Raw genomic sequence first — 11,720 nt, forward strand, 5'->3', positions numbered from 1 at the left:
CTCTTCTTTTGTCTCAATTTTATAAAGCTGCTGCATAAGTGAAAGTACTTTGCACCCTGAAGAAAAGTCAAGAGCTATGGCCAAGTCTGACTATATACGGACGCTTTTGTTGCCAGAAAGCAACACAATCTTAAGATTCATAAGGGATTATCCTAAACAGGTTTTTGGGGTTTGTTTTGGTTTTGGTTTTTGGTTTTTATTTTGGTACCAAGGATTGAACTCAGGTCTTTGCGCTTGCAAGGCAGGCCACCAAAACACTGAGCTAAATCCCCGGCCCCTAAACAGTTTTAATGTGATGAAAAATATTATATTTTAAAAATAACCAAAAAGGAGACTCACCACCAGTCTGCCATTTGCTGAGATGATTAGCAGCCATTTCTATCTTCCTTTGCTAAAATATTATTTCCCCAACATTTCTTCCTTATACTCCAAACCGCTTAACTGTTCAATAATATGTTTAAGCTGTAGCATGAGAGATGCAGGAAGGTTGGATTGGTATAGAATTAACCAGGGATCCATCCCTTGGATCCCACCACATTCCAGTTGAAGCTCAGTCTACTGTCACCTAAACTCCGTCTAAATTGTTCAATTTCCGCGACAGTCTTGATGGTATCTCTTTAAGGCTGTCAGAGGAGCCAATGCAATGTCAATTCAGCAGTGAAGTCATGGTTACAAAAGTGCATTTAGTGAAAAGTGACAATGTGGGAAGCCTTACTTGTTCTCTCGCTATTATTTCCGTATTCAATTTGCAAGACAAAAGATGAGTGCCTCTCCACCCACCCCATACCTCTGAGAGCAGGCTGTGCTTCTTCTATTTATTCCTAGGCATCCTTGGGGTTGACCTCAAATCACAACAGAGTCCTTGAATTTGTGTGCTTGGAAGGGCTTTAGAGATTTTCTAGCCCAGCTGCAGAAGAGAATCTGTGCATCCAAAAGATAAAACTGTTAAAAATGAATTTTTATTAACCAGGTATTTGAAAAAAAAACTTGCTTTGCTATTCTAAGACTAAAAGGGATCTAAATCGAAAGGAAAAGTCTGGGAAGGGGAGGGTTGGATCAGGATAGGTGTCAGACATACTGCCCCACTGATGGGCCATGATAAACACCTCTGCTTTCTACTCCTCAGTGGGATGATTCTTAGGTGTGTTCTCTATAGTGCCGGAAACCCCCAGTGAAACGACCCTCTTGCAGTCATAGCAGGAACTTGTTCATTAGGTCACCTTGGCTTGCCTTTCTTCTTTCCCTGACCCTTTTCCCACTCACTTAGACTGTTTCCTGAAATCATCTCCTAAATAAACTACTTACTCCCAACTTCTTTTCTCAAGGTCCACTCTTTATAATAGAGAAGTGATTACATCAAAAAGGCGTTATTCTGGGAGGAGTGGTTCTCTCCCAGGAGTAATTTTTGCCTCTCAAAAGACATCTGGCAAAACCTGGAGATATTCCTGCTGTCACAGTTGGAGTAGCATGTGTGTGGTGGGGGGCAGGCTAAATATCCCACAATACACAGGACGGTCTCGCAACAAAGAATCATCAGATCCCGCTCCACATGTCTCGTTCCATCAGCCCAACTCATTACCTTCAGGAGCATGTAAAGGTGAACCTTTGGAGGATACGCTCCTCAGAGAAGCCACCCAGACCGCCTGAGCTCCTCCTCTGCTGTAATAACAGAGGAGTTATTTTCTGGGGTGCTACGTGGTGTCACCCCTGCAATTACGAATGAGAAAAAGTGGTGATGGTGAGGGGTCGAGGCACCCAGCGAGGCAGCGTGGAGCAAGATGGGCATCAAAAGGCCAAAAGCGGGGCGCTAATGATGACTCAGTCATCATGTCTGGGCAGGCAACTGAAGCGCGACTGAACAAGTGCATTCAGAACATGTACTGCGTGTTAAAATCATGACATTAATTGCATTATTTTTAACTAAACTCACTGAAGCTCCTAAAGTAGTGTTCAATGTATCTAAATAAGTCGCAGTCATTCTAGGGAAACGTGACCTTGTAAGGTGTCCTCATGTTACAGACGAAGACACCGAAGTTCAGACTCCTTAGCAGTACTTCATTATGCAGCTATCTGGGAGCTGCCTTCCACCTGGAACACAGATAGCTGAGTGCTCCTTCCATTAAGCTTTCACCCAGGGGCAGAGGGGAGCATATGGGAGAGCCCAGTGTTCTTTCACTGGGTGGATTATATAAGCCCAGCAGATGGCTAACACTGAAGCCAGCCGTTTCTCAAAATTCCTAAATCCTAAGAAGCATCAGTTCATGATACTGAATTGTGCTTCTCTGTACCTTCCAAAAAGTATTTCTAACACACACTCAGGTACACACACACACCCTTGCTCACATACTCTTTAGTTTGCATCATGGAAAGCGATATAGGAAATTTTTAAAAACTAAATCCTCCACATGAAGATAAACAGAGAAAAGTGAAATTGAGACTCCTGAGGGATTTGGTCTGATTCCTTACCGCAGTGTTACGTACAGGTACACAGAAAAAACAGCCAGCAACTACACAATTTTATACCTGAGAAAGATCCCAACTATCCCCTCATTCAATGAACTTATTTTACAGATGAGGGAAACAAGACAAAGCAAAAACATGTGCAAGACCAGAAAGTTTCTTGCTCATTCCTATAAAACATTTTTCTGAAGCCAATTTCTAATACAGTTCCCTTTATAGGAAGATTAAATGAGATGTGTTCATTAAGAGCTTGCTGGGCTGGGGATTTAGCTCAGCGGTTCTGCTGCCTGCCTTGCAAGCACTAGGACCTAAGTGCAATCCCTGGTACCAAAAAAAAAAAAGAGCTTGTCATATAATAGGAGTCCACTGAATGTTACAATGATAGACGAATTCACTCTGGGTCTTTTTGTAATTACCCTGCTTTTTTTTTTTTCTTTGTCCTGGGGATCGAACTTGGGACCTTGTGCAGAACCACTCAGCTAAATCCCCAGCCCTAGCCTGCTACCCTCAGAGTATAGTCAAGACCTTGATTGTTGCTGGCTAACTTGGGGAAGAAAAGGAAAAACAACATAAACAGGCTCTGTTCTGAACATTGATGAACCATGGGCATTTCTTAAGATTTAAATTAAAATGTGGGTACAGCATTATAACTGAGTTTATGGTGATGGCTTATCTTTGATAAGGTAGAGTCCTTTGTTACTGTTAAAAGGGAAAAGTTTTACATATTTTGATATAAAAGTGAAGTTTAAAGGAAGTGTTTATTCATTCTAATATATAGGATATCCAAAAGTACTCTAATAATCTTTCAGAAATCATCAGGTCAAACAGACAAACAAAACCCTTGATATATCTGTATCACTGCATTGCTAGCAGTTCAGAAAAGTGAGTGCATTATTTCATATAATTCTAAATGGGGTGTATGGGTGGTTCTTCTCGTGGTCTTAACCTGGGCTCACTTACGGAAGATCAGGTAGGGACTAGACCTGGTGGGGATAGCTAGGCTGACAGGTCTCTCTTTCCATGTGGTCTTTCATCTGGGATTCTTCGAGACATACCGGCCACAGGGAACTGTTCTATATGAGCAAAGGCAGAAGCTGCCCAGCCTCTTGCGGTGTAGACTGTAGAATGCACAAATCACTCCCACAACATTCCACCAGGCAAAACAAGTCACAGGGCCAGCCCAACTTTAAGAGGGTATGAATTTCACCTCTTAAATAAGGGAAGCAGCAAAGCTCTACTACACAGATCCATGTGTCCAGTTATTAGATAACTTCGTCTTCATGACACTCTCTACCTGAATATATCTACAACTTGTCTCATGTACATTTTCTTGGAATGAAATTTCCCTATATTACACTTGTACTTCACGGATCTTCCAGTCATTTCATGAAATACAAATAACTTATTCATGGAGCCAATGACTGCTGGATACTTATACAGTAAGCCAGTGAACAAAGAGCTTGTGCCCAGGGTAAGTTAGACACTCAGAATTAGGGACACATTCAGATAGAGCCATTTTCCAAGGAAGAAGCTAACAAGAACACAAACACCATGATTAGGGCCATTCTTTTTCCCTAAAATAATCTAAATGTAGCACTTTGAGCTGTTTTACTTACAGTTATTTCCATCCTGGCATGTGGCAGCCATGGGAACATACCACTCAGATTTCCCATAAGAGGGAATCCATGGGGTGCAGGCAGTTAGCTAATCGCCTCCACCTGCCCCTTGCCTGCATCTGATTAATATTCTCCCTGACGCCAGGGTCTCAGGCTGCCCCCCACAGTGACTGTGTGAGGTGGAAGTCTGAGAACTACCACATTTCTGTTCTGGAGTTCCACATGGACCTGGCTGAAATTTTCTTGGAGCTGTACTTTAAGAAATCCCTTTCTTCTCTCAAGGTCAGAAAAATATTAATCTAAAGTTTTGCATTCACAATTAAAGATTTAAATTCATCCGGAGTTGTTTTGGAGTACGGCATGAGGCAGGAATCCAGTTTCGCTTTTATCCACGTGGATAAGCACGTTTTCGGTTCCACGTATCACAGAATCCTCCTGTCCTGTCAACCACCCTTTCATACATCAAAGTTCCAGAGGTCACAGAGGTCCATTCTGAAGCTCTCTACTATACTCCATCGGTTAGATTATTTACGGTTGTGCCCGGACCACAACGACTTCATTGTAATAGCTTCCCAATAAAATCAAGTAATCTGCAAGGTAGTTCTCTCCTTCCCCTACCCCCGTCTCCTTCTCCTTCTCAGATGACTTCGCTGGTTCTGTTCCTTTACTCTTTTTTTTTCCTCATTGAGTTTATTGGTACATTTTAGGTCTGCAGTACAGTTACATTCATCATTGGGATCCTGTACCTTTACATGACAGGTCTTGGTTCTCATTTTTCCCCCTTGTCCCTGCCCTCCCTTCACCCCTCTTCTCCTCCCCCTTTACAAACACTTCATTTCCATTTTTTTCATTTTCTCATATTTTTTTCTTCTCCCTTACTAGCTTTCCCCTCCCCTTCCCACCTTCCCTACACCTTTAGCCCCTTTCTTCCTATTTCACATTGTCCATTAAGTGAAATAAATAAGTCACACATGTGTAAATACTGAATAGTTTCTCTGGTGTGAATAAACTATAATAGTACATAAGATCCTAATGTTCCTTTACTCTTTCACATAAATTTTAGAATCAGCTTTTAATTTATACTCTCTCTCTCTCCCTTTCTCTATCTCCCCCCTACTCCTCCCCATTATCACGGGATTAAATGACTGGTTGCCCATTGTTTTGTGTCTAAGATATAGGGGAATCAGTGACTATTTATGTATAGATCCTCAACTAATTTGTTTTCAGTCTCCTTTCTTACCCCCAGATCTTCTGATTTTCAGTCTCAAAACTAATTCATTGCAAAGATCAATTTTCTTCTTGCTAAGCCTTAAGAGATAATTTTCATTTTCTCATTTATACTGTATCTCCACATTTTTCCTATGATGAATATTCATTCTTCTTATTAAAATGAAATCAACAAACAAAATGGTTATCTCTTTCCCTTGGTACCATCCCCAAGTCCAGCAGTCAACTTTCTTCATAATTTATCAAAGTTGTGGGAGAAAATGTTCTTATCCTCCAGGTCAAGTGGGAAGACAGGACAAGGTGCTGGGAAGGTCACTACACGTGCAGCCAGCTCCCCAGTGTGTAGGCCTAGCCCTGCCACTCCCTGGTAGAAAATAGTGTCCTGGGACAACCATCTCTCTCATCCTCAAGCTTCTTCCATGAAGTCAGGAAATTGGACTAAATGCTATCTGAGGCCATACTGGCTGTAGCACCTGACATGATTCTAAATTCCAGTCTTCTCCACCACTTGACAAGGCAAGGGAAATGATATAATGATAATAATGTTAAGCATCAAAGGCCTCCTTTGCATTAGCATCATGTTAAGCACTTTAGATGTATCATTATTGCATCTGCTGCTCACCATATCTCATGATGGTATGGTTCTCCCTATCCTGTAGATGAGAAAGCCGAGGGTTAGAGAGTGACTTCTCTGAGGCCATCTGTGGAACCAACAAATGCAGACTGGAGCCCAGCTCTGGCTATAACAAATACCATCTATGCTCTGCTTACACCTCCTGGGATAGTTCAGATATGGTTTAAAAGTCTCTCCCAACACTTCATGTGCCCAAAGGAACTCAGCCTCCCATTAGCGGTACTGAGATAGTTCCTAGGTAAAAGTAATGTCACAGCAGCACCACCTTCCAAATGGATTAGTGCTGATCTCACAGAATGAGTTCTTACAAGAGTGAGGTGTTATAAAGTGAGGCCACTATGTACACTTGACCCCTACTGCATACACCTGTTTCCTTTTCTATTTCTCTGTCATGATGTGATACAGCCAGGGGCTCCCTCATCAGAGGCAAACAGATGGGACCATCCAATCTCAGAATCTCAGCCCCTTAAACTGTGAGCTAAATAAATCTCGTTTCTTTATAAATTACCCAGCGAGTGGTATTCTGTTATAAGAACAATGCATTCCGCCTCAAGCATCAGCCACTCTTCACTTAAGGCTTCCCTGCCCGCCCCCCAGGATAAACCTGAGGTTCCAGAAGTAGAAGAGAGTTAATGACCCTAGACTAGGTCTCATACAACAATAAATGGGAGTTGGGGGATACACACATTGACTCCTTCACCTCTTAGTTGGGGGATTCCAAAATGTGTTTTTTCTCTTCTTCCCTCTCCCATCTTTGATTCCTGATGTCACTTCCTCACTAAATTCTTTGCACTCAGAATCTTGTGTCAGAATTTTTTCCTGGAACTTAAACCTAGACAACCTTGTACCCTGCAATGCCGCTGTGAAAATTGGACAGGAGTGTTCTAGAAAAACACATTTAAAACTCATTTCTTAGGTCCTACTGAGACTTCTTCAAGCTTAAAGTACAGAAACCAGCTGTCTGAAGGTCTGTGCCCCTTATGACAAGAATGTTATAGATCTCTGGATGTGTAGAGCTGTAAGGGCCACATGGCTTCAGAGAGTAGACCCTGGGTTCTCATTCTCCCGTTAGCCAGTTCTTCACTGTGCCCAGCATAGAAGTGTGGAACCTCTGCAGGTTGGCTTCTACATTTGTGAACAGAAAACTGGCATACTGACTCTGAAATTTCAGATCTTGCAGTCAAGATAAGCCAGCACCATTGGCAGGTCTATAGTTAGGAGTGGAATGTGTCACTTTATGTAGCTGACAACTTTGCGTGAAGGACACTGGCAGGCAGGAAAAGGTGAACACATAACAGTAAATAAGAAAATGAGATAGAGACAAAAGGCTGGACAGTCAGTGTCAGGTGAAAATGTTAATTATAATGCACCCTCTTGTATAAAGATGGAATATAAATCCCACAAACCACAATATGCCCAGGGATAAATTTACAGCCATTATGGTGATTTTAAAAGAACCATTATATTTAATTATAGCTCAGAGATGTTTCTTTTCATCTACATAATACTTTTACACATTTAATAACCTCTTTTTAGACTCAGTATAATTTTTCAGTGGCAGAGACATTACTAAGTGCCACTTCCTCTGGGCAGTTGTTTGTGGGCTTGCTGTAATAATTCTATTGTATTGAAGGAAATATTTTATTTGCAAAGAGTAAAAAATTTCTAAGAGAATTTAAAAACAATGCAAAGAAAGCACCCCATTTGCTTGAAGTTCTCCAGTTTGCTTGAAGTTCTCCTGCCTGCCATTGAACTTGGATTTCCGCGTGAATTTTTCCATCTGCTTTGGCTGCAGGTAATCTGGAGACACTGATGTCATCAGACCATCTGTTCAGTAAAACCACAGCAATGTTTTCTCCTAAGTTGTTTGTGTCTTGACAGCTACTTTGGAACATTTCAATATATCCCAGGCAGGGACTAAATTGTGTTTCAAATATCCCTTAGCATTGCACCAAAGGGTAAGGAATGAAGTTAATTCTGTTTGTAATTATTTTTAAAATTTCAGGTACAGAGTTGTTGAAACTCATGGATAATCCTAATCACGGAAAAATAAATTCTTTGCCTATGGGTGGTCACACAGTACCATCTTTTCTTCCTGATGACTTCTGACAGACTCAGTTTGCCCAATATAATTATTTCAGCTACACCCAGGGTCTGGCCCAAAGGAAGCACTAAATAAACTCTGGGATGATCAGTATTTCCCTCTTCTGAGGCATTCTTGAATATAATCCATGTATGTACATTTCAGACAGCTGTTTTCCTGTACCCAGGAAACACAGGGAGTTAACTTTCATTTCCTCTTTAAGTAGTATGTGAGAAGTCTACAAAGGTTCCACCACTTGAAGACCCTGAGACCCCATTACTTGTTTTAGGGATTCTTTGTGAATCCCTAGAATGTAAAACTGATTGGAAACATTAAATCAAAAGCAAAACAGACTTTGACTCAGAACTTTTTTTAATGTAAATCATGAAGACTGGATCTATTTTTTGAAATAGATCTTAAAAGAAACACCTCATATGTGTGACCATCATATCCTATGGTGACTTTGCATCTGAGTAGTTTATGTGTGCTATGTGATACAATATCCTGAGATCCCCCCCAAGCTTTGCCTGTGTGCTAATTTTAATTTCAATTTCTGTATTTTAAAAACCTCTTTTCAATCTTATCCCTTATCTTTCTCCTCTTCCTTACTCCCTTCCCACATTAATTCATGCCCAAGTCATACTGAGTTTCAAATAGTTTTCAAATTCTTTCATTTTTTATTGTCTTCTCTAGAATTATCTTAAATCAAGTTACAGTAGTCTTTCATCTGGAAATCACTGATCGTATTATATCTACGGATAATATAAAACATACATGAAATATGCATTAAAAGCCAATCTCTGCTCCTTGAAGCCATTAAGAGGTTAGGATTATTTGTTACTACCGCACATTTTAGCCTAACCTGACATATATTAACTAATGTCCACTTTGGGCAATGCTCTGTGAACTGGCCCAAGTTAAACCCATAACTGAAGTAAAAAAACATTTTGAGATCAATAAAACTGAGAAAAAAGCTAAAGCTGTGTAACATTAGCCTTTGCATTTTTAAATTATCAGTCAAAACCACTCCATTTCCTTGACAAATCATAGATGTCAGCTATTAGAATTTTAATAGAACCCCGTGTGCTGTCAAATTATTAATTACTAAAGAGTGGTTCTATAAATGACATTGTTTAAGCTGTGCATTTGGGTCTATTTTGAATAACTTAATTCAAGTAACATTTATATTGTACTCATGATATTCTAATTGGAAGCGAGTATACGAACAGCAATAACACCAAGGCCATGTCCTTCAGGTACCCCTGGTCTAGAAGTCAAGATAGACACACAAACAGAAAAATTAGTGTGACTCAGCTATCTCAGGACTAAATGGGAATAGTCTTTGCTTCTTCAGTTGTTGCAGGGTTGAATATAAGCCAAAACATAAGATACACTTAATATACGCTAGACAAACAAATAGAGAGCAATAGTGGGGTTAATGTGAAGGAATTCATTAAGGATTGTATGGGCACCAGTAAGGGCAGCACTAAGTAGAGGATGAGAGCATATGCTATATACCCTACCAGTATCATGTCCCGTTAGTTCTCCTGAAGCTGCTGTATCTTCTGTGCAGGCCAACAGTGTCCCTGCTCAAGCCCTGAACCTCTCTGCTTTTATTCCTGAGACAGCATCTTCTTTTGAGATCAGGGTAGCTCTTGGTCAACGTGGGCCTGGGACAGCCTGGAAGGGCTGGTGCTTTACCACTCCAGAAACAGCCCTCAACCCATGAGGAGGTGAACTAGCAGATAAGTGCCCAGCCTCCCTGGCCCACAGTAGGACAATGCCACAGTACATGCCACATAGTTTCTGAGAGGGCAGCAGCAGCAGCACTGCACTCCCAATGCCCACAGCAGTAACCACCAACTAATGTGCACCTGACTCACTGGCCATCCTCCCTGCCCAGCTCTTTCTCCACTCCTTTACTTGAGCCAAGTAAACTACCTGTGCTGAAGGCCTTACCACCAGCTTTGAATTTGAGGGTGCTCAAACTTTAAAACATTGGGGGTGAGAGAGGAAAAACGGGGGAAAGAAGCTACAGAAAAGAAGTGATGTTTGAGACTGGCCTTGAGAGACCTTGGGAGTTCTCCAAATGAGGGGAGAGAAAAGGCTTAGCAGCAACTCAGAGGCACAGGCACAAAGGCTTGAGGAACATGAGCCTGGAGCACACCACAGCCTGTGGAGCACAGAGTTTGCAGGAACCAAGGCAGCTGGAGCACCGAGAAGTCCTTTAAGGGCAGCTCAAGAAGTGCTTTGCATGAAGAGAGAAAAACGTTCCTCTGTGTCTTAATGACTACTCAAGAACCATAAAACCTCTTATCAAAGTCTGCTCCCTTAGGTCCTGCCTCCCATTTGAATAGTGAAAAGCCTGTAAGCACTAAGCAGAACACACACAATCCTGGGATTCTATAGGCATTTTGCTTTTTCTTGGGGCTTAAGAAAGCCAGAACACTGTGGCACAAAGCTTTTTAAACAATCACTATCTGCCATAGCATCACCAGAAACAAAGATATGTTTATCTAGTGCAAACTAAACTCTGGTGTTTATTACTTTAGCTGAAGTTACACATCTACCAGTGTCCAAAAATGGGTATTTGTTTGTCAGAGTTAGTTCTTTAATTGTGGGGGTACTGGGCAATACCTGTTCTCTTAGGGTACTGGGAAACTCAGAAGATCCAAGTGAAACATCAACCAAAAATTGATCTTGTTTCCGTATTATTCAAATTCTTTGCTTCCCTACTCCTCTTAGTAGCTGTTCCTGTGTTTATTATATTATTATCACCAATCACCAATTGCATTTAGGAATTATAAAGCAGCATCTCTGTAACAGCTTCTGTGAATACCTTGCTCATATTCCCTTGTTTTTAACATGGTAGTGTGCAACCACCTGATTATCCACTACCCGAGGGGTTTTCTTGTGTGGTGGGAGGGCACTGTGCCCAAAACTAGGAGACCCAAAGTGCTGTGAAATCAGTTTCTACCTCTTGTAGCAGACATCAGTCAACAACTGAGAATGGAAGGCCATAGAGGCCTCTGCATGCCTGGATGATTGAGCACTGTGAACTGAATGAGCACAAGGAACTGAATCCTGTGGAACCAATTCCCTACGTTATTTCTTCTCAAGCAAGATATTTTGGGGCTCTCTTCTCAAAGCAAGGTCTTTCAAAGCATTTAACCTTGATCCAGAAAAGGAGTGGATCTTACTGATTTATGAGATGCTCTCAAGGCATCTTGCCTATTGTCCAGATGCAAGGTACTTGGCTTTGTTTTAATACTAATCTTTTCAGCAGTCAAGCTCTCCTGGGCCTCAACTTTGTAGGTGCTTCCTTTCAGGCCAAGTTTAACATCATTAAGCTTTGCTTTTTGCTTTTGCTCCTGATTCTCACAACAAATCTGATTAAAGCTACCAGAAGTAATCATGTAACAGCCTGAACATTGGGCTCTTTTTAAAGTTCTTCTACCAGATCAATTAGTTCATTTCCCTTGATCTTGGTCTCCTGCAAAGTCTCAGGACATGGGCAATATGTAGACAAATTTTCTGCCAGAGTGTAACACACAAAGCCTGTGCCCCAACTGCTAATAGAGTCCTTGTTCCTGAGATTGACCTTACAGTCTGTGTTACTACCACCATTTGGATCTTCTGAGCTCCAACCAGAATCTCCCATCAAGCTTGGCTTAGAGTATTGAAAGGCTTCTCTAACCAG

The 11,720-nt window shown here is 41.3% G+C and overlaps 1 long non-coding RNA gene across 2 annotated transcripts in view; it reads right to left on the minus strand.

Moving 5' to 3' along the window:
• Positions 1–344: 344 nt before the first annotated feature.
• The window catches only part of LOC104854304, a 32,670-nt gene continuing 21,294 nt past the window's right edge, over positions 345–11,720 (minus strand). The window contains exons 1-3 of one of the 2 annotated variants that reach the window (XR_778042.1): positions 4,077–4,286; positions 788–921; positions 345–462 (exon numbers count right to left, since the gene is read on the minus strand). This is a non-coding gene — a long non-coding RNA (uncharacterized LOC104854304). Of the gene's footprint in view, positions 463–787; positions 922–4,076; positions 4,287–11,720 lie in introns of those variants that run through there. The other variant, XR_778043.1, reaches the window with a different exon arrangement.

The sequence above is a fragment of the Fukomys damarensis genome, unplaced genomic scaffold (assembly GCF_012274545.1).
Source record: "Fukomys damarensis isolate Sample0158 unplaced genomic scaffold, DMR_v1.0_HiC HiC_scaffold_28, whole genome shotgun sequence".
NCBI lineage: Eukaryota > Metazoa > Chordata > Mammalia > Rodentia > Bathyergidae > Fukomys > Fukomys damarensis.